The sequence below is a fragment of the Podarcis vaucheri genome (genome assembly GCF_965113315.1).
Source record: "Podarcis vaucheri genome assembly, chromosome: 10".
Classification (NCBI taxonomy): Eukaryota; Metazoa; Chordata; class Lepidosauria; order Squamata; family Lacertidae; genus Podarcis; species Podarcis vaucheri.
In genome coordinates this window covers 57,949,470-57,973,407 of record NC_138748.1, presented here as the reverse complement: position 1 = coordinate 57,973,407, position 23,938 = coordinate 57,949,470, and the positions used below count along the sequence as shown (strand labels likewise).

At 43.8% G+C, this 23,938-nt stretch overlaps 1 protein-coding gene across 9 annotated transcripts in view; it reads left to right on the top strand.

Annotated features, from left to right (window-relative positions):
- The first annotated feature begins 895 nt into the window (after nucleotides 1-895).
- The window catches only part of MICAL3 (microtubule associated monooxygenase, calponin and LIM domain containing 3), a 190,885-nt gene continuing 167,842 nt past the window's right edge, over nucleotides 896-23,938 (top strand). For 3 of the 9 annotated variants that reach the window (XM_082241380.1, XM_082241379.1, XM_082241378.1), the window contains exon 1: nucleotides 900-1,275. The gene's annotated coding sequence lies outside the window, so the exon portion shown is untranslated. Of the gene's footprint in view, nucleotides 1,276-23,938 lie in introns of all 9 variants that reach the window. The other 6 variants (XM_082241382.1, XM_082241383.1, XM_082241381.1 and 3 more) reach the window with 5 other exon arrangements.

Genomic DNA, 23,938 nt, shown 5'->3' with positions numbered 1-23,938 from the left:
GAAGTGAGTCGCTGCGATGCGCCGGTTTAGCACAGTGCACAGGGACTCACTGAGTGGGCAGCTCAGTTCAGGGGCGGCTCATGGGCCGGTTAAATGACCCCCATGGGCTGCTTGTGGCCCATGGGCCTTAGGTTGCCTACCCCTGGTTTAGGATCACAATCTCAGGCAGCTTCACATAGCTAAACTGGGGATAAGCCCAAGCCCTTAATGAGACAAAAGGTGTTGATGGCCCATCTAAGAGGAATCCTTGGGCCTGGGCAGACAGAGGTTGCCAAGGTGATGGTGTGAGGTGACAGGAAAAGAGCGGCCTTAACAAGGTGTGCTGGGAACATGAAGGGGGATCAACGAGAGATGCCCCCAATCTTCCCTTTCTGTGACACACTGAGTGACATTTTGGAGTCATTTTGGAGTCTGGCCCCGTGCATCCATGCGCAATCACATGTCTTTCGGACATGCATCAGTTGGCCATTTCCTGTACTCAGAACAGCACAGAGAAGTAAGCCTCACTTATTTCTGTGGCTAATAGCCAAGTAACTGTGCATAGGATTGCTGCCTTATATTATTAATGTGTTAATAATACAGTAGTTCCTCTGCTCTCGCCCAGAAATATTTAGAAATATTTAGATTTATGTTCTCAGATGCCTGCAATATTCTCACAAAGAAAATGGAGAATTCACATTCAGGGTTCAGCCTGGTTTTCTGCGTATCAAATGATAGTGGGTGCTCCAGAGCCTCGAAAATAGGACACCTGGTATGAGAGGGGAAAAGTCATTTCTAGGGATTCATTAAAAAAAAAAGGATGTATGTCAATGGAAAGGTCTCTAGTGCCTTCCAAAAGGATGCTCAGCACATAATTTCTGTCCTACCTTTGCATCTGCATTGTTCTACCACAGGGGACCACATCTTGGTTGTCATGACAACAGTGACGGAATGGCAGCCTGCTGCATCATCACACCATCTCCACAAGATGCTCTGGTGAGATGCTCTGGGAGAAGCTTACGAAAGGAGATGCACATCAAAAATACTGTTTCCCTTTCACCTCGATTTTCAGCATGCTTCACACCCACAAATAGAAGTGAAGGAAGGAAATGGTACCTGTAGGTTTTCACAAAAGGAACCTTTGCAGTGCTGGATCCTGAGAACAAAAGCAGGCAACAGGGGAATTTATAGTTCTGGAGATTCACCAAGTCAGAGGTTGTTAACAATTGTGAGTGCTCTGCTTACTGACAAGGATTTTAACCTCTGAGAAAAAGAAATAGATTTCATCACTGTTCTGTGAGTATTGACCATATCACATGTATTTTGAAGCTGAAAATGTTTAATTGTCTTGTTCCATGTGTTGATGACTTTAGGGGGGAAATAATTGGGCATAATGCCTTTTGTTGGAGGGATTCTGTGAATACACTGTAAGGGGTGGGTCAGGGCATACAGTCAGTGTTGTAAACGGAAGCTAGAGGTCTACGCTGGAATTGATAATGATAATTGACACTTACATGTGCATTGTGGTTTGTAGAGTTTCATAAGTAAATGTATGTTTTTTGGAGCTTGCGTACAATCCACATTTCAGTAGTGGATGAGAAAACATTAAAAAGGGAAGAGGTCTTGCAGGGACATTCACTAGTATTATGTATGTGTACACACACACACACACACACACACACGCATGGTGCCTTAAATACTAATTTAAACTGAGACAGGTCCCTGCCCCCAAGAACTTGGCAATCTAAATTTCAAGTAAACAGGGGACAGAGGGAGACAAAGGCAGCTATAACAGGGGAAATATTACGTATACACAAATGTGGTTATGGGGCAATGCAGTCCTGTGCATGCTTATTCAGAAACAGGTTCCATTGTGCTTAACAGGGCTTACTGTATAGTAAATGTGTTTAGGTTAAGGCTGCGATGCAAAACAAACTTATTAGGAGTAAGTCCTATTGGACACAGAGTAAACATGCAAACTATTGCAGTGTTGGGCTTAGTTTTCTGTATGCTGTGAGGACTAAAGACCACAGCTCTCCATTCCAGGGAAAGTTCGCTTCTGGAGCCCTGATGAGAGCAGACCCCAGCCCTAGGGGGTTTGCAGTGGTGTGTATACCAGAGTCCAAAGTGTACTGGTGTCCACACATCCAGCCTCAACTGTATGCATTTTATTTCTTTGGTGTCCTTTGAGATCAAAGAGCTTATGTAGTAGTGCATAGCCGCAGCTCACTGGGACTGAAGCACAAAGGGTTGCAGTTTCTTCATACCAGCATGATAATGTTACAGTGAGCCTCAAGTGACTTGTGCCTTACAGGCCCAGGGATGCCAGCATGGATCCATGCCAACTGTTCCTAGGAGCAGAACACTCAGTTCTTCTCATGTGCATACACACACACACATGCACAGAGAGAAGCATGGACTTGTAGCATGCACAAGCTCTAAAGGGATAGCACACCTGCTAAGAATTGTACTACCAGAGTTCAGTACAAAATGGGAGAGAGGTACAGGAGGGTAGGCCGCCCTCTGTGCCATGGCTGGGCCTGGGGTGCTCTCCCTTCTGCGCTTAAGCAGTTGTGCCACCACCTTTTGTTCTTTTTCAACACCCCTGGGTCATCTTCACTAAATGGATAGCTTATGTACTGAATTCTCTACCAAGGATGCGGTGATGTCCCCTGGCTGATGAGATGGCTTTTAAAAGAAGTTTGACCCATTGCTGGAAGATAGGTCTGTCAGTGGCTGTTAGACGCAAGAGCTAAATACATCCAGAGATAAGATGCCACTGGATACTAGTTGTTGAGGAGGGCTTGTTGCCTTCATGACATTCCTTTGGGCTCCCTGGAAGCATCTGGCTGCCCACCGTGAGAAATACAATACTGGACTTGCTAGATGGACCAGTGGCCTGGCCTAGCTGTTATCACTTGATTAGGCAGGGTGGTGTTGCCCTGCCACCATCTGGAGGGCCTTCTTGTCCCTAACAGCTGTGCATGAAGGATGTTGCCCAACCCACTGGGAAGTAAAGGGAAAACACTGTGATCCAAAGCAGGATATGTCTATTTCCTGCCTGTAGTGGCTATGAAACTTGGAGCAAAGCTCATTGTGTATCATAATGTGAATTCTGAAAGACAGGAGGAGTTTTACATGTTTTACGCCTCGCATGTCTTCTTTGGAAGCAGTCTGACATGCAGGTGAGCTTTTTGACATTACATTTGTTCACTTCTTAAGGGGGAAAGTGTGCAAATAGTAAAGCACAGTCAGGGTCTTCAAAGCAACGTGGGAAATATTCCAGCCCAAATAGTGTTGTGAAATGTCATGACAGCGTCTGGCAGCAGCTCTCCAGTGTAAGGCAGATTTATTCCCATCACCTGCTATTTGATCCCTTTAAACTGGAGATGCCAGGGATTGAATGCATGCAAAACAGGTGTTCTGCCAGCAAGCTGCAGTCCCTTGCTTCAGGTACAATTGCTGGTAGGTGAGCATTCTAATTTTTGTGCCTTGAAAATATTTACCTGCTACAAATCAAGGCACAAGAGCAAGTCAGGTGGCTGTTTTGTGGTCTGGTGGCAATCCTCCAAACGATATTCTCCCCGCACACACACACCCCATATAACTCCAGAGTAGCATAGAAAAAAAGACAGGACCTTTTTCCAATGAACTTAGAATCTTAATTGTAGAAGGCAAGGAGATACAAAGAGAAGACAGCGCCAAGGGTTGACTGTGAGTGAATGAGTACAGTTATATATGCACCCATATATACATAAACATATAAACACTGAAATATTTCATTTTCTTTGCGTGGTTTTCTCCCTCAAAAAAATTGTTAATAGATGCCCTTCACCAAATTTGGTTCCAGGGTGGTTTGCAAAATATGCAGTGAAATCCTAAACGAGTTTGCTTAAAAATAAGCTGCATTGTACGAAATGGTATGTGTGTTTAGGGCTGCATCCCAAATATGCAGCAAAATAAAACTTTTTTTAAAATCAGATAACGAAACAGAGATTCTCAGCTCATGGATGGACCATGTTTGATCCCATGACAGCTGAAAACCTCAGTGTTTGGAACAGATGAGACCTCAGATCAGCAAGGGAAGAAGGGGGTTGGCTAGCTCAACCCAGTCCATGGACAAAAGGGAAATGTATGCACATAACTCCTGTCAATGCTAATGGGAGTCACGAGATGAAATTCCCTAAGCACCAAGAGCCAAAGCTGCCCCCTCAATGTGCAAGCAGCATAAAGACGTGTCTGTGTGTGTGTTGGCACGGCTGAGGGCCTAATGTGGAAGAATAATAGACATCAGAAATGGACATGAATTATTTGTTCATCTTGCCCATCCCCATGGAAATTGCTCCAGAATTATTCTCTGCTTTCTGTTTTTGGGGATTCCTGCCCGCTCAGTATTTAAACAAACATACATACAAAACTGATCTTTCCCCAGTCTCTTTTTAGACAGCTCAGCAAATTCAGGCAACAGATACTCTTGCAAGCCAGTTCTTATTGAATCCAAGTCTCTTCCTGCATCATTCCCCAGCCCTGTTTGTTTTATTCATCACATCTTGTTTCCTGCTGCTCCAACCAAGGAGCTTAGCACAATGCACAAGGGGCTATGCCATTGTCTCATCACACCATGGCTGCTAGATAGCTTAGGCTGGCACAAGGCCATCCATAGAACTTCAGCAGTGATCAGAACTTGTGTTCCAAGACTAACACTGTATCAATCCTATACACATTTACTTAAGCACCATTGAACTCAATGGAGCCTACTGCCAAATGGGTATGACAAGGGTTACGCTGTTATTGTAGCATAAGCTCTTGTGGGCTAGAATCCCCTTCATCAGATGTTCATGTGGGGTTGAGGGTAGAATGGAGCCAACACAGCCTGTGACAATGCCATGTTAATTAACGTGACCATTTGCAGCAGCATGAATTGAAATGCAGAAAAAGAAAAAACATGACTGTACTTTTCTAATTTTATATCTGCCAGCTGCAGATAACACTGCATGCATCTGATGAAGGGGACTGCAGTTCACAAAAGCTTGTGCTGAATGTATTGGTTTTTACGATACAGCATATTATTTATGCAACAAGCACAAGGCTCTTTATTTGTTATTGCTAAATGTGTTTTGAGTCACAACAGCTTCTATAATAAGTACAAGCGAGTACACTGTGGGACTGAGAATTGTGTTAAACATTCTTCCATTCTAAACAGAAGGAAACTGTTTTGTTCAGTTTACTAACATGTCCTGCTTCAGGAGAAGCCAGTGCTGTCCAAGTTATCGCAGGCTACAATTAATATAATGTACAACCATATTCAGCAACGTGTATTGGTGGTCGGTGCACATCAGGTGTGTTACATGATTGAGTATTCTCCTCCATGGAATTTGGAAGTACTTACAGTTTGTGACTTCTGATTTCCAGAACCAGAAACCCTTTTCTGCATTAAAGCAACCTTATTCAGCTTTTACAGGGATCCTATTTATTGGCTCCTTCTTAAAAGGGGTGGAGTCTTCCTAACCCCTTGGTGAGTCCCCGCCCCCTTAGAGAGTAGCAGCTTGTATGGATCAATTAAAAGGGCAAAAGGAAGGAGTTCCCCTCCCCTTAGGAAGTTTGAGTGTGCTAGTTTTGATAACTAAAATAGCAGGGGTTGCCTTTACATATTTTTATGTTAGTAGTTTTAGACTTTTTCCGTTCCTACAGGTAATGAGAATAAGAATTTGAATCCAAGTTGTAAAAAGAAAAATATATGAGAAGAGTATTTATTGCAAATCAGCATCTGTTTCACCCCAAAGGATTTGTTTCAAAGGTAGATTTCTCTTCGCTTAAAAAAAGGTAAACAAAAACAATGTTTGCTTTTCCTGCTTGTATTTCTGAAGGGGTGGTGGTATTATTCTGTGGCTATTGATTGTCTTGTTTGCCACTGATAATATATTTTGGCTCGGCATTGTATAATTTAGCTATCTAGGTTTTGTATCTTTAACTTGAGGTTGATTCAAGGGTTTGTATGCTTTTGCTGTGGCCCTACACAGCAGTAGGGGCTAGTGGACCTGCAGCAATGAGGCAGTGAACACACACACTGAGGAAAGAGGAGTCCATGGAGGGGGTCTTGTCTTGGACCCTCCAAAATCTGGAACTTTAGGTGGTTAAATTTTAATTTTGTTTTTGGACCAATGGTCTGTGATAAAGGATGTGTTCTTCTATTGTTTGTTTCTCTGGCTTCTGTATGCTTTATATCCTTTAGTGCAGCTCCTGTATACAGTACATTCTCTTTCTGTCTGTCTTTCTGGTGGCAACATAACTCATCTGACCATATATTTTTTTTATTGCTTGCTAGAAGTTAACCTTGTGCTCTTTCAAAATGGGCAGCATTCATGTAAATCTTTAATGCAGAAAGGGAGCAAGTTTGCAATCATTTCCCCCTGCCGCATTCGTTAGACAGTCAAATTAGGAATAATCTTTCCTGGCTGTAACACACCAAGTATTGTTCTGCAAGTTGGATCAAAACTGCCGGGTTGCACAAAAGAAGTATTCTACACAGGACTTTAACAGTTGTGCTAAGAAGGAGTTCTCTTTCCATCATGGTGGGCTGTAAGAGAGAAGTGTTATGTGTAATAGGTTGGAGTGGGTGGGGAAAGGGAGAGAGGCTATTTGAAGGAAAGGGTGATGGGTCATATTGAACTTCTTTTGTGTTGAGTTGAAATCTAACACAGTATTGATATTTAATTTTTCCACACATAAGAAATTCAAAACTATTAACGCTAAGAAAATGTTGACCTAGTGAATAAAATGGTCTTAAATGCAGAAATGAATTTAGAACTGAAGCATTCTTGCTGCAGAAATTGGAGATATTTGATGCCGAAAATAAAATTAAAATCCAGTTCTGTTGACGTATCAGATGTGTACAGTTGTCGTGCTTTGTATCAACTTCTCCTCTTCCTTTTTCTCTACAAAGGTAATCTTAGTCAGGGGGAATTCCTTATTGTAGTCTGGGGCAGGCATCCTACAGTTTAATTAATCATTCAGTATTTTCCTGTTATTGAACATGAATTAGGGTATGATGAGTCACTGTATTTGTAACAAAGAAAGATTTGTCACAGAAAGCTATTTTAAGGCCTCACTCACTTTTAAAAAAACAACCCATAAAAAGCTATGTGTCTGTCAGTTACAGAAGTCTTATTCCAGGGAGACAAAATGTTTAAAATATCTTTCCAGGATCATCTAATGTTGTAAAATCCATCAGGTAGTGATTGGTGCAATCTGCTGTGCCTGTATCTAAACCCAACTAAAAAGTCTAAATTCCATTATTTGTACACACACACACACACATTTTGGGAGTGGAGAGTACAAACTTCTTTGGTTCAAAATTATGTACTGTAATTATTTTAGAGAAAGAGAGCCATTAGTTAAGAGAGCTCCCTGTCTTGAACTTAAAATCCAAAATTTGACAAAGAAGAAACAAAGGAAGGGGAAGGAAGAGTAAACAATGAAAAACATGCAGTTATTTTAATAGCATATACTTATGCTTGGTTACAGGCTTAATGTCCTGGGACCTGGGGGGCTGTGACAAAGGTTTATTTTGCCTCTCCCTCCTAGAAAGAATACATATAAGAACTTGGTAACTAAGAATTTTCCCCATCTCCCTCCCAGTCAGTTTTCCTGAAAACCTGAGTGTTTTAGTTTATTGTATTGCTTTGAACCGTATTGGTTTTTAAGATTATACATTGCTGTGTGGGTGCCTTTGCTCAGAGAGGTGACCCTCCAGCCCATAAGACAAGTAAGTGTGCAACAAGTCTGACATCCACAGTGAGAAATCGGGTCCTCCTTTAAAGAGGGCACGTATTGCAGTGAGACCAGGAAACCGACACCCTGTGTTGTGGGTGGGTACGGTTGGTCAGCCACAACACCCGATTGGTAGGTCCCTCGTATCTGGGTGCAATCTGGACAGTGGGATGCAGACTAAACAGGTCAAGGGACCTGTTTATACCCATGCACGTAACCCAGAGCTTCCTCTTTCGGCGCATGCATTTGGAACACCCACCCACCTCTCCCTATTTTCAGGGCTTTGTGTTTGAACCTTGCTATGCCGTCGTGTGTCGTCTGTCGTTGGGACAGGGGCATGGCAGGAATTTTCCCCACTTGGCTGATTGGCTGTTGCCATTTGGGTTTTGCTTGCCGCATAGCAAATTGTCACAACTTGTAAGGTTTCGGATAGGCTCTGGTTCAGGTGATGGGGTGGGAGAACACTCTCGCCATTCCTATGTGAATGGTACAGTGGTGCCCCGCAAGACAAATGCCTCGCAAGACAAAAAACTCACTAGACGAAAGAGTTTTCCATTTTTTGAGTCATTCGGCAAGACGAATTTCCCTATGGGCTTGCTTCGCAAGACGAAACGTCTTGCGAGTTCTTACGAGTTTGTTTCCTTTTTCTTAAAGCCGCTAAGCTGTTAATTGCCGCTAAGCTGTTAATAGCCGCTAAGCCGCTAATAGCCACTAAGCCGCTAATAGCCGTGCTTCGCAAGACGAAAAAACCGCAAGACGAAGAGACTCGCGGAACGGATTAATTTCGTCTTGCGAGGCACCACTGTATTTCATTAAAGGAATCCAGGGACTCAATGGTTTGGTCAACCCCTGAGAGGGGTTGTGCCCGTGCCTGAGTCCAGGGGAAAATTTGGGTGACGGAGTTAGCCCATTCCCGGCTTTCCGCTTATCCAGGTGTTCACCCTTGGCTGACCTATGCTGGTGCCCTGGGTCAGCGCTACCTGTATGGCAGGGAGCTAGTCGAACCAGAGCCTATGCAGCCATTCACTTTCTGTAATCAATACAGTTGTAATCAATACAGTTGCCTAAATTCTGCCAAAAACAAAAACTAAAATTTGAGTCAAGTGTGAATTTATTTAGGGGGGAGGTTTCTGGGTCTGAACACGCAAAAACGGGTACTAGTGATCTGTTATGGCAATGTGATGGCTTGAGATAATGGGTGGGTAGGGAACAGAAAGGTTGAGGCTGGCAATTAACACGGGAAAACAAGAAAATAAAACGTTAAATTATAATAGGAATTTAGTGTTTTGGTATAGTGTGCTGTATATTTCTCTAACTTTTCTGGCTTTTAAAAAATTCATCTTGTGAAGTGTAGTAGCAGTGAGAAGGCTGAGCAGTGGGGAAACAGCTTAGAATTTAGGTTTTTTTCTTAATGTTCTTCTCTGTTTACTTTGGCGTGGTCCAGTCTATAGAGATGTTTCAATAGCTGTTATGTACAAGGCCCCAATAATTCACCTCTACAACCTCCTCCTTGTCCGTAACCAAGGGCAACCTTCATAGGCCTCCTTCATTTCGCCAACAGCAGGGGTCAGCAAACTTTTTCAGCAGGGGGCTGGTCTACTGTCCCTCAGACCTTGTGGGGGGCTGGACAATATTTTTTTTTGGGGGGGGAATGAACAAATTCCTATGCCCCACAAATAACCCAGAGATGCACTTTAAATAAAAGGACACATTCTACTCATGTAAAAACATGCTGATTCCTGGACCATCCGCGGGCCAGATTTAGAAGGTGATTTGGCCGGATTCGGCCCCCGGGCCTTAGTTTGCCTACCCATGGCCTACAGTTAGTCAGCTGCAGCTGGTTGTTCCTCAGAAAGAATTGTAATACCTTGATGATAGCTTCTTCTTTCCCTTACTGTTTTAAAAATATAAAGGTGCCCTTATAGAGTTTTTTAATTAATAGATATTCCCTTATATTGGACAGTTGTCAGCAACCTATAGTGTACAGAGACATGCCTTAACAAGATCACATATGGCTGCTAGAGGCGGTGGCTTAAAACTCCTATGTGGAGGTTCTGTGGAATCTTAAAACTGTGTTTTTCCTAATTCCTGTTTGCCTTTATTTCTGGGTCCAGGGATGTTATACTTGTCCTTGCTTCCTTTTAATTACAAACATGGAAATTCTTAATATTTGATACCTGGAAATAACTGGGATTTATTGTTTTGCTGAAATTCCACACTCCCTCCAGAAATGTGGCATACAATATTGCATCATCAAAGGTGCAACTCCAGATTTTTGTTTTCTCCATTGGTGCTACGAATTAACCTTCCTATTATTCCAGTAAAGTACCATATAGTAATTAATGTCAATATTTTATTGGGCTTCAGAAGCTGACGATGCTGGTAACTCAGGTTTTAATTTAATTTTTTAATTTATTTTTTTTTTTTACAAATGTTGACAAATGTTGACACTTGCGCTGCAGAATTAAGAAGAGCTGCCGTGTCAAATGTGACCAGCTTCAAAAGGAAGTTTATGATAGTAGATGACAAGAGAGGGCTTTCCCAAATAAATGTGTAAGTGTTTGCCATCAAAGGATCCCTTGTTATTGCTAACACAATGATGCATTATGCTGGGTGTTTAGAATTTGACAGCCGTGCTCCCCCCTGCCCCCGTAGTAAGTTTGCATCACTGATGAACTTGGCTACTGTTCTTCCAATTCTGTGTATCTCTTGCTGTATGTTGTTGTTTACTGCAGTGAGACAAGTCAAGGGAGCTGAATGAGGACACCATGTTGCCAGTCCTGTTGAACTTGGCATAGGTTATGTGGATGCAACTGCTAACAGCTTTGGTTTTAATTACATAGTTTGTGCAAAAGATTTATTGGTGATAGTAATACAAAGCCAGCAATGAGGGTAGTGGGTTGCTGTCCTGTCCTGTTCTTCATTGGAATTGCAAGTTCACCTTGAAGGCAAAAAGCAGGCAGTGGATTATATTAATCACTCCTTGTGTTCTGACAAATTTCAGATGAACAACCTAGTTAGGACATAGCAGCTCATGCCACAATAAATCATAAGCTGTGTAGGGATTATAACATTAAGAACTATGGCAGCACATCTCAGTCTTTATGTTGTATATTTATAACGTACATATACAAATGCTCTCCTCTAGTGCCCTTACTGCTCAGCAACTAGATACCTCTGGGCCAAATCCTTACCTCTTAAGGAACATCAGTGGGCCCAGTATACAGGAAGGGTCTAGTAATTGTTTGGCAATATGGGTTGGGTATACTCTGAAGAATAGTACTGGTGGGAAACCTAATCCTCCGTCACATTCTCAAAATGACCTCTCTACAATTTTTATATTATTATTTTCTTGATACTTTTTATCCTGTCAAAGTGCTCAAAGGGCATACAGTGTCAGGCTTCGGGGAATTGGCTTGCTCCCCTGTGGCCGTAAATGAGCAGATCAAACGAAAGGGAATTCTTACCAGTTAGTTTCTTTAATAAACACGGCGAAGGACAAAAGAAAGCATCTAAACAGAATGGGGGTGCTCCCAATTAAGGTCACTCCCCCCTCCATTCCTTTTAATCCATGTCACTCCTATATTTTGTAATCTGAGTTTGTACCCTCTGCACTTTCTGTTCTGACACTTTCTGAGCTCTCCGAGACTTTGGGGAAGGGGTGTGTGTAGATACTATCCAGAGACTGTGAATCTGTTAACACACTCTCTCTTCTAGTGTTTTTTCTGCTAGCTGTTCCCCATCAAGTATTTCCCAGCTTCTGCCTTCTGAACTATGCCCCTCTGCAAACCACTGCTCCAAATCTATACTGTCCTCCTGCTCCTGGGAAGACTTAGGATCAGGAGGAAGGGGTGGCTCCCACCATTCTTCCTCAGTGTAGCCCTCCTCAGCACGGTCCCTGACATACAGTACTGCAGCAAATTGGAAGGGAGATTGCGTGTTGAGATTTCTGCATGGCAGGGGTTGGACTAGATGAACCCTGTGAGTTAGGTTAGGCTGGGATAGTGGTGGGCCCAGGGTAAACCAATGTGCTTTATGGTTGAATTGAATTTGGAGTTGGGTTTCCATAGGCCTAATCCAATACCCTAACCAGTACCTCACACTGAGCTTTAGACCAAGGGTTCCCATTTGAGATGGTTCAAAATTACTGAAACCCACCAAAATAGTGGTATGGGGCCAGAGCGAGTCACAAAACAATGGCAGTTTTTCACAATCATCTGGCAGTTAAGATCATAGTCTACTAATTAACTTGCCTTCCTTTGGAAGTTACAAAATTCTTTGCTGTAGGGTTTTCCTTGAGACAAAGAGTTCCACAGCTCTGTGACTCATGCTAAGTACAGTACAGGCACTTATTGTAGAGAAAGGTGGGGAACCGCTGACTCACAGGCCAAACTTGACCCACCAGGCATCCTCACTTGGCTTGCAAAGCTGTTTGGGGCAAGCCACACTCACCCTGATGTCAGACATGATGTCAGGTGTTGACAGGTAAGAGCAGAGCTCCAAAGAAACAATCAGAAGCTTAAAGTGGGCTGCTGAATTTTCCTTTGTTATTAATTAATTATATTTCCTTCAATACTTTCTCTGGCACTTTCCCCTGAGACCTTCCTCCCCTCTTCCAAACTTCTGCCCACTTTTGTTCAGCAACCAAGGAGTTGCTGGTAAGGGCATTGGTCCAACCAAAAAGCTATGGCAGGGCTGGGGACAGGCAAGTGAGGTGTATATGTGAAGCCCTCGAAAAATAGGGGTGGGACATTTCCCCCCCAGGCTTTCGCATCTCTAGTGAGGAGGCCCTGGGCAGGCTGTGGCACTGATACCCATCTGAAAGTGGCACAAGTCTCACTGGTGGGTCCTGACTCACTATTTGAGAAACAGCCTTAGACCATTCTTACTGAGATGCAACATTACATGGGCTTCACTGATAGAGTGGGTTAAAGATATTAGATTTTGTTCTGTGAGAAGGGAATGCAGGGGGGAAATGTGCACCATATTTTATTGTAGTTTTGGTCAGGACCTCCCTTGTACTACAATGCAACGTCACAGTATCTATGGAAATTCAAACAAAATGTTGATGTGAATAATCCTGCCATAGGATTGAAACCAGAGAATAAAGTCCTCTTCAAAGAGCTTGACTGAAGTGTAAGGTTCCTCTAGACTTTAATTGTCAGCTTCAAGCTGACATTTGCTGTGGTTTCTTATTCCTCTAGTGGGAATTGCTTTGGCCATTATTAGCACTTTATTATGATTGCTGATAGGCTGGGGAGGAGGGTGGGCATGTTGGAACAAAGCCCTGCTTCCATAGCTGTGGCAGTACAAAGCTTGCATCTCTCATTCAGTAATGCGAGCATCTGCTTTTGAAAGCATTATTAATTTTTTATTTGGTCTCCCCCCGCCCCCCATATGTTATTTCCATCTTTTTTCTCCAGCGCTAGTCTTTTAAACAATCTGGCATTTCACAGCAGGGGGTCAAGAACTTGAAGGCTAACCCCCTTAATCCTGGGATTAATTACACAATTATGCAGCAGTCTAGTCACAAACGACTTAAACTGGAGTATAGTAGGAGTTAAGCTAATTTAGTACCACTCTGAGAAAGAATTGAAGCACTGGTCTATAAATCACAATTGTGCTTAAAGGCCGCTGGTGGCATCCTCTGGGTGATTGCTTTGTGTAAAGACTGTAATATGCAGAATAGCTTGCCATGACTGTGTGGAAAATATCTGTACCCCTATGACCAATAGGAACTTCTGTTGGTGTAATTAGATTGCCCATGCAATGTAAACAAGTCATATGGCAAGACACTCTACTTACAACGGCTGTGACACAACAAGGGGAGATATGGCCACATGCAGGGTCCCCTCCTTGCCATGGCTTCCATGTGGCAGTTCTAGAGTATAAACTTGCCATAGAAGGTGAGAGAGAGAAATAAGACACCTGTTTTAATTCCCACTCTGGGAAAACAAGATTTTAAATTTTATTTCTTGATTTCATTTTTAAACCACGCCTCATCAAGCTAGTGATCCTAGTACAGGATGCATCAAATACAAAATCAAACTAACAATACAACAAGTCCAGTAAAAACATTAAAAGCAGTGGGCACAAGTACTCCTCTTCCTTAATTCAAAAGTCAGTTTCCTAGCACGCGAAGAATCCGCACAATTAAAAAACTGGCTAAAGAGATAAAGTTTTAATTGGCACTAAAAGCCCTCCAAAGCTGTGTTCTAGATTTTCCTCTTTACCCCCCCCCCCAAAAAAAATGTTCAGTTTACTGTTCCTTTAGTCCAGCAGACTTTCAGTTTTCTGAATGGTTAAGAAACATTAAGTGGTGCATTTTAAAAAATTAACTTTAAGGTACAGGTTTATTTTTGGTTACAAATATTAACCAATGCTGTTGCATTGGATTCCAAAGGAGTCACAGCTATAGCTCTGAAAGCTGTACCTCCACTTCAGCTAATTTCAGCCCCCCTCTCTCTTCTGTTTCTCTGTCTACCCTGACAAGCTAGAGAGCATGCCAGTTATGTAGTTACCAGGCTAAGTTCTGGTGTATAAAGCCCTATATAGCCTGGAATACTAGGATGCCTGAAACTTATAAAGAGGTCCATTCTACACAATGTAGGAATTGGGCCTTTAATGTTGTGGCACCTACTCTTGAGAATTGCTTCACCTTGAATATTAGACAAGGTGCAATCTCTGTTTCTGGCACCCGCCAGAACAAGCCTTTTAAGTTGAGATCTTTCCTGGTCTACATCTGTACTGTATTGCAATTGTTTCTAAGAATGCTTTGTTTTGTCACTTGTTGTTTGCTGCCCTGGGTATTTTGGGAGGAAGTATAACTAACTAACCAACCAACCTTCCAAATGTGGCATTGCATACCACAGGATGTAGAGAAGTTCCCAGCTATCAAGGCACATTACTGTACTCTGGAAAAATCTCTAGTACAGTAGTCCTAATCAGTTCAGTTCCTCTCATAACACTACTATTTTAATGCTTTAGCTATGTCAAGCACACATATTGGCAGCTGCCTGAGGCTGTCACCTCACCTTACCTCATGGGTTTGCCAGCCCTGTTAACTAGTGTACCATATCTGGGCTTTTTGCATGGAACTCTTAAGATTTTTAGGAAGGGGGGGAGGGAGGGAAGGCATTTAATAATCAACCCCTGCAAAACTACGTTTCCCATAGTCCCTTGGAGAAAGAAAGCTGACTTCTTGGTTTATTTTTCCTGTAACATCTCTGTGGAAACGAGCTGCTTGCAAATTACCACAGTAAGGCAGCAATGCTATGCTTCTTGAGGAGTAAACTTCTTTGGGATTTGCTTTTGAATGTGTGCGCAGGATCGGGCCACAAGAGGAACTAATGCACCAGCGTAAACGGGGGTGGGAGGGTGGGTAAGCGAGAGCGAGACTCTTCAGCTGTTTGTATATTGAGAACACTTTCAAAGCCGTGATAGTCTGTAGCATCAGTCAACAGGAGTCTTACGGCACATGAAAGACTGACAGAGTTATTGTAACGTAGACTTTTGCGAATAACGCTTCATGTACAGTATCTGATTACCGTAAGCGGCTTCTAGTGCACGCAAGTTTATGATAGAATAAAGCTGCAATCCCATTCACACTAAAACTTGATGGAACTCAAACCCAGGGAACTCGGGGCTTTGCTTCTGAATAGACCGGTATAGCATTGCACACTGGAAATACTTAGCTTTCGAAGTACTACAACATTCTCTTGTGTGTGTATATATATATATGTTTTGACCTCTAATTTCTAACGTCCCCCCCCCCGAAGCGCAGTGGTTCAAGGGCACTGCGTATATTCGAAAATCCTTCCTTAAACTTTCAGCCGTTCCTGATACAAAGCGCCCAACGGCTCTCGCAAGCAGAGCCGTTGCCGGCGCAATAATCCCGAGCCCGCTTCCTACAGCCGCCGCCTCTCCTACTCCCTCTTGTGCTTTTTTGGCTGGTGTTGCTGTACTGTATTGAAATGGCATTGCAAATTATTGGATAGCTGGAGGTCAAGGTTGCTCTCTTCCCACGTAAGAGGCTGTGACGTGAACAGGGCGTGTGCTGCTTTCTCTCTCTTTCTTTCTCCCTCTCCCCCCTTTTCTTTCCTCTCCTCCTTTCCTTGGGACTCCTCCAGACACCTGAACCGCCCTCCGCCGTTAGCCTCTGCCGCTTTAAATGCATTGCGCCTTGGCCCTGCTGCAGTCCCTTGAGCGGCTTCCCATTGGCCGCTTTGCTTCGCGTCTCCGCGCGGCGGCCAACCGCCGCCTTTGCTTTTTGTATCACAATTCGGACCGCACCACCGCCTCTCCCGGCGGAGGGGTGTGCGAGCGGACGCGACCAACCCCGGGACGCCGCTCCCTGTCCCCATTGGCCGCCGTTGGCTAATTCCCGCTCCATAAACCTCGGAGCGGAGCGGCGCGCGTGCTTCTTTAAGAAGCGGGGAGGACGAGCTGGCCCCGTCCGCGTCCCTCGTGCCCAGCAGCAGCGGGCAACGGCTGCCAAGGTGTGTGCGAGCCTGTCGCTGTTCCTTCCCTCGCCTGCCCGGCGAGGAGAGAGCCTGGAGCGCGTGCAACGCGGAGCGCAGCCGGCCGGAGACCAGAAGCCCCAGGGAACCGGGCAACGGTGCCGCGGGCTCGCCCTGTGGCTTAACGCGCGCTGCGCGAACTTCTTCCTCCCCCAGCAAGCGGGCACCGGTCATGAGCAAGTACGGGAGGCTGCAATGCACCGGCCGGAGGGAAGGAGGGGGGCAGATCGTTTTCCCGCGGCTAGATTCCAGCTCCAGGGTTGAGGATCGGGGCTGGCGGAATAGTGGGGAGGGGTCTCTGCCGGGCTGCCTGTCGCTTATTCTGCACCGAAGTCCCAGGAATCGAGGGCTTTAGTGGGGTGGCCTGTTCCTCCATTGTTGGGGAAGGTGATGCCTTTGGGAAGGGTGTTTTCTGCATGAAGGTTTCTGGTCCTGCTGGCTGCAGAAGAGCGTGGTTGCCGCTCTTTTTTTTAAGGGAGGGTACGCGGAGGCAGTTTATTGGGGTTCCTTTTTTACAAAAGAAAGAAATGGGAGCCAGGAATCCTCTTCTCCCCACAAATTTAGATAATAGCAGGAGGAGCGCCCTCCTCGGTTCTGCTCAGAGCAGAGAGCTTCCCTGCTGTGATGTGTGTTGCTGCGGGTAAAGTGGGGGGGGGAGGAGTGGGTTTTTAGGACGTTCTCACTCTATTATGAAAACATTCCTCCGCTCTCTGCATTAATTAATGCAAAAAACCCACCCGCAGTCTTTTGGGATTCTCTACGTATGCGATCAATAAAAGTGGACCGGAAATCTCTTCTTCACACACAAGAGTATCGGAGACAAGCCAATCCTTTCCGTAGCGTCGTGATAGTATTGCGTATCACTGGTAGCTGGCAGATAAGGGGTAGCAGATCCGCATTAACACCGCGGCAAAACGTGTGTCTGATTGCCCTGCCTAAAGCGCAACGGCAAAGTCGAAGCCCTGATCTAGGCACGTCTCGAAGGGTGTCCTGTGTTTGAGGATTGTGTGGGATAAGATGCATATGCAGAAATTCTCAGCCTTTTGTGCCTGACTGCTTTCCATATACTGGCATTCACCAGCATGGGAAGGGCTCTGATGTACTGTACTTAGTAAGGAGTGTTGGATTTCTAAAATGAGCCAGCTTTAAGCTTGCCAGATTGTTGCACTTCTTATCTGCAAAAACTCTAAATCTGGGTTTTGCAAAGGCTGGTTATGGGATACTCTGCCTGTTTTCAAAGGCAGTTTCAATCTCTGTTACTTACTATACATTCTTTGTGGATGAACCTTGGGGTCGGGTGCAGCAGAAGTTTCCTGGGCAATGAAGTCTTCTTGAAAGTGAACCCTAATATTTCATTGTCCAGGCTTGGAGGGACAGGATTAGGCCATTCAGTGGTCTCAAGGGCAGATTGGTCTTGAAAGAAATCCTGTTCAAGTGAGCTCTTTGTCTGAGAGATTTGACAGAGGTGCAGAGTTTTGAAACAGGGCCCTGTGTTATTGGTGAAGAGCTTCGTCTGGTACCAAGGGGATGTTATTCAGCAAGAGCAACCCTTTGTTATTTTATCTGTGCAAAATGTGCGGACATTTCTAAAGTCCCAAAGGCTGCAGAAAATCCTTGTTAGTTACTTGTGTGGATAAAGCCAAGGTGTATTTGAATGGGAGAAATAATTACTTGTAGACCATATATCAGCCACAGCATAATGGAAGATGTGTTTGGGGAAGATTAATCCCCCCCCCAGGAAATGTTCTATGTGTGCCCTTTACTTGGGAGCACAGCAAGTCGAGAAGAAGGGAAGCAGATTTTTAGAACTGGAAAGAGGTAGCATGCAAGCTTTTTGTAACTTCTTGTAGATGAATTTATTTTTGCGTGGCTGCTTGATGGGGTTGTATTGTTTCAAATGAAGTAAGGATTTATAAGGAATGACATTTTTTGAATTTGTAAACAATAAAACTTCCCTTATCTGGTGTATACCCCCCTTCCCCGATTGTTGAGTGTACTGTGTTCCACTATTTACTCCAGACAGTTTTATATTGCACAGAAATAGTTTTTTTCTGAGAAATTTGTGGGACTAGGCATGCATGTGTCCACGTGCTATATTTCAAACAGTTAATATTTGGAAGATAATCTTATTTGCCTTGCATATCTTGTCTAGATGTGTTTACAGGAGGTATCTTACGATGCCCTTCATTCTGGGTAGAGAACAATGCAACCAGTTATGATTGATTGCCTTTTTACAGAGTCTAATGTGATAGCTATCCATTAACTATGGGAGAGACAGAAAGGACAGATCTTTGCCAATTCTATTGTGTGGGAAACTACAAAGAGATATTAGTACTGAAAGCAGTGAATTATGCCAAATACGTACTTAAATCCTGGAGTGTGCCAGATGAATTTTCAAGCACTGTCTTGTTTCAGAACTGCTACATCTAGGGGTTTTATGAGTAAAATTCAGATTGGGAGGGCTAGGTTTTTCTCTCTCTCTCTCTCTCTGCGGAATTTGAGATTCTGAGATCTCCATACTATGAGAGTTGTCAATTAGTGTGTTCTAGTTGGGATTGACTGTTTCTAGATGTGATTTGGTTATGTATGGAAAAATGCAGTTTTACATTTCCCTAACCCCATAATGTATAGCTAGATTTACCAGGTGCTCTGTAATCTCAGAAACCACTTTAGCCTCCTGCTGCACTCTTATGAATGAAAGGGAGCAACCTGAGGGAATTCAGGAAGCCTGGTAGAAGCACTGGGTGGTATTCAACTAAATTTTACTCACGATAGACTCCTTGAAATTATTGAACTGAATTTAGGCTTCTTCATTAATTTCAGTGCATCTACACTGAGCAAAACTTGGTAAAATAGCAAGCATTGTTATTTGTGTACCCTGTGCTTTCCTCACCATACAGTCTTTACTCAGTGAAGACATCTGAAAATGCTCTCCATTCTGAGTGACCTTGAGGCAGTCACTATCTCTCAGTGTAAACTACCTCACAGGGTTGCTGAGTGAATTTGTTGACTGCAAGACCAAACCATTTATGCTTCATGGAGGGCAAGATGAAAAATGTAGTTAAGTGCACCTGTTACATATACATGGGCCCATTCACACGTGTAATATTACCATGCTGGTGGGCTATTAATAGGTGGCATTCTAACATTCTAACATTAACACATTCATGGGCCAGTGTGTACAGTAAGTGTGTGCATGCAGAAAATTTACACAGGTCAGGGCTTTCACCTTCGCTTGCATCCACGGAGGTCCATGGGAATTTTTCCAGCATGGAGGGGTAAACCACTGAAATGGGGGAGCAGATGGATTTCTTTTTTTAAAAAATGAAGAGAAGAATGTCTATACATGTTGTCACTTATCTCAGGTTTCACAAATGCTAGAAACAAAAGTTGGGAATTGGAGTTATGGTTCATCTGGGGTGGATCTGCCCCCCCCCATTTTATGACAATAAAGATATTCTTATTCTTATTCTATATTGGGCCCAACTCTTATGCACTGAATATAAAACAGGGGTGAGTGTTTAGGATTTGTCAAATATAAGCAACTGATTTTATGGGCATAACTATATCTTTCATGGTCTTTTGGAAGTCATACTACCAGATCTCATAGAGGTCATGTTTACTGTTAAATAGAACACCTTTCTGCATAGGGCTCCCAATCCTGGGAAGGCCCAATGCTTTCTCATTTCTGTCAGTAACATTTGTCATCTATTGTAGTTGTGTTTGTATTTTAAATTGTTGCAACCTGTCCTGACACCTTAGGGTGAAAGGCACATAATAAATTAAATTAAATTAATGGTGATAATAATAATGTTGAAGACATCATTCTTCCTTCCTGGACTTGTAGCTGCCAGCTGCGATGAAGGCTGTGAAGCAGGGATGGTGATGGAAAGGAAGTAGTAATTTATTTTAATTACTTTTGTTTCCTGCTCTTTCTCCAGTGGCATTTTAGCCTCATGACATCCCTGAAAGTGAGGTTAGGAAGAGAGTTTTTTTTTAATCCAATGGTACCCTTTACATCTGAGCAGGGATATTTGAATCCAGGATTCTCATCTCCAGGTCAGCACTTAGCTACAGTACAACATGGTGGTTTTGTGGCTGGTTTCGTTTCCTCCCGCAAGTGTGGGCTCACGCTGTTAAATGCTTTTCTATATGAAAACATTCTGTATGTACAGAAAAGTAGCAGGCTGGGAAAAGGGGTACCTTCTTCCTCACATGCTACTTGTCTATATGCAGGCGATGTTCAGTCACTTGTGGTGAGAAGTGATAAAATCCAGAAAATCGGGTCCTCCTTTAAAGAGGGCACGTATTGCGGTGAGACCTGGAAAACCGAAACCCTGTGTTGTGGGTGGGTACGATTGGTCAGCCACAACACCCGTTTGGTAGGTCCCTCAAAGCTGGGTGCAATCTGGCCAATGGGACACAGTCCAAATGGTTCGAGGGACCTATTTATACCCATGCACGAGACCCAGAGCTTCCTCTTTCGGTGCATGCATTCGGAACACCCGCCCACCTCTCCCTACTTTTAGGGCTTTGCGCTTGACCTTGCTATGCCATTGTGTGCTGTCTGTCATTGGGACAGGGGCACGGCAGGAATTTTCCCCACTTGCCTGACTGGCTGTTGCCATTTGGGTTTTGCCTGCCGCGTAGCAAATCGTCACAACTTGTAAGGTTGCGGATAGGCTCTGGTTCAGGTGATAGGGATGGGAGAACGCTCTCGCCATTCCTATTTGAAGGGTATTCCATTAAAGGAATCCAGGGATTTGATGGTTTGGTCAACCCCTAAGAGGAGATTGTGCCTGTGCCTGAGTCGAGGGGGACATTTGGGTGGTGGAGTTAGCCCGTTCCCGGCTTTCCACTTATCCAGGTGTTCACCCTAGGCTGACCTATGCTGGAACCCTGAGCCAGCGCTACTTGCATGGCAGGGAGCTAGTCGAACAGAGCCTATGCAACCAGTCACTTTCTGTAATCAATAAAGTTGTGGCCTAAATTCTGCCAAAAACCAAAACCAAAATTTGAGTCAAGTGTGAATTTACGGTATTTAGGGGGGGAGGTTTCTGGGTCTGAACGTGCAATAGGTTTAACCACCTGCTGATTATAAGAACTAGGCCCAAAGAGACAGCTTGAGGTAGCCAGAACAGTTTCCTTTGTAAAAGAACAGCTGTTAGGTCTAGCAGGTTGCAGCCTACTGGATTTCCTTTCCATTTGAGATATGCCTAGCAAGAATCTTGGGAGGTTGCTATTAATAGATTGCAGGGGGAGTTGTTCTGCTGCACAACACCTGTAGGGACATTGATTCTGCAGTCTGTCTTTCCGGGCAGGAGCACATTTAAAGGGTGTTTGAAGGATGGAGGGTTAAACCCCGTTCTTAACATGCAGGGGGAAGGGGTCTTGTTCACTTACAGCCCAACCCTTTGCATGTTTTCTCCAGAAGGAAATCCCACCATGTTCAATTATGCTTGCTTCCAAGTACAGTGGTACCTCTGGATGCAAACGGGATCCGTTCCGGAGTCCTGTTAGCATCCTGAAGTGAGCGCAACCCATGTCTGCGCGTGCGCGGGCCAAGATTTGCTGCTTCCGCGCATGTGCATGACATCATTTTGAGCATCTGTGCATGTGCGAGCGGTGAAACCCGGAAGTAACACACTCCGTTACTTCTGGGTTGCCGCAGAGTGCAACCCGAAAGTGCTCAACCTGAAGCACATTCAACCCGAGGTATGACTGTACTGTACATAGAATTGGAACTCATGCTTCCCTTGCCGGCACACTCTTCTTTTTTAAAACCCATATTACAGATACACTTAATTGTTGTGGTTGCAAGCTGCAGCAAGCAGGCAAGTGTCTGGTTATATGGACGTCATAAAAGTAATTTCAGACTTTCCATTGTAAAATCTGGGCATAGAATAGCTGGAGGGTGAAGATGTCATTAGTAAATACGTACTTTTACCTAGGCACACATGTGTTTTGTGTTAATTATGTTAATCCTCTCAATCTGTTCTTCAGGATTTTAATCAGGTAGGTCCTGTCTCCTAGGTCTTAGCCAAAGTGTTTAGTGTGAACTTGTGCACAGGTATCTGAGCATAGCTTCTGGGCATGTAGCTTTAATTTTAAACATTATCCACCTCCAGTGTATCAGTTCTCTTACTCTTCTGATGAAGGTTGCAACTCTTAGCTCATTCAATTAATTGATGGCATCTTACCATGAATATGGAACAATTTTCTCCCGTTTTCCTGCCCCATGGGACTATAAAATGAGTTTATCTAACCCAAGGATAATAAACTCTGCCTCCTATTTCCCGAGGTTTATTGATAATATATAAAGACCTGTAGCTAGTTATTTGGCAAGTTATTGCTAGTCGGTAAGTAATCTGTTTACTATTATATTTATTAAGAAAATATATATCCCTCCCACCCTTCCAAAGGATTTGCATTGCTCAGGGTGGCTTATAACAGTAACACCAAAAAGGCAGGCATAGGCAAACTTGGCCCTCCAGATGTTTTGGGACTACATCACCCATCATCCCTAGCTAACAGGACCAATGGTCAGGGATGATGGGAGTTGTAGTCCCAAAACATCTGGAGGTTACCAGAAAAAGTGAAAACAGGGGTAGATTGATTTCATGAGGTAGGTCAGGTGTTCTATAAAATAAATATAAGATGTTCTATAATCTGGCCACAGAGGAGGCCTTTTCTCACAGCTTCCCACTTCTGCCTCTACCTGTGTTCAAATGTCTATTTAGACTGTTTTCTTTCCTAGTTTTTCTCCCCATTCTTCCAGTTTTCTTAGCTAATGCTCTGCTGCTTCCCTCTCCTTTCCTAGACATTTCTGTCAGTTGTGCCTCTCTCTAGAACAGGGATGGAGAACTTGTGGCCCTGCTGATGTTGTTGGACTCCAACTCCCAGAAGCCGCAGCCATCATGGCCAGGGATGGTGGGAGTTGTAGTCCAGCAACATATGATCTCCATCCCTACTGTAGAAAAAATGACTCCTCTACCTGCCCACCCCTTTTTCTGTGACAGTTGGGCAGCTCCGTCAAAAACTTTGAGGCTTCTACATAGATTTTTTTCATAGATATGGTCAATGTTGTTTATCTGCGGTAGTGATTACAGAACTATGTGTTGGAAAGAAGCCACTGACTTCACTAACACAAGAATGCTGCTGATTATGGTTTAGGTAACATGGCAGATGTAACCACTGTCTGGAACGAAATTTGTGAACAAGTCCTGAACATGTTAAGACTTCTGAATCGTTACTCAATTAGAAAAGCAAGTGAGAAGCCGGTATCTGACACAGACTTAAGGTTAATCACCAGCCAACCACTGTTCTTCTTAAGAAAAGGTTGTTGAATTTTTCAGCTTCCAAGCTAATCTCGACACTAAAATGGTGAACATCTGGAGACTTAGCTTTATATTAGCTGGGTTTGTTAGTCTTATACATGAAAATCAATGCTTTGACTCGCTGTTGGCTCCTTTTGCCTTTTCACCTACTTTTGCATAGCTGCTAAGAGTTGCAAAATGTCAACACACACACTCGTGACAAATCTCTCCCTTAGGGTTCAAAATGTAAGGTTAAAATAGTAGGCACTGTGGGGTCTTACATAATCAAGACACTTGTTTTCAAAAGCTAAATGTGGAACAGAATAGGAGTTGGCAGAGTCTCCTTCAAACAGT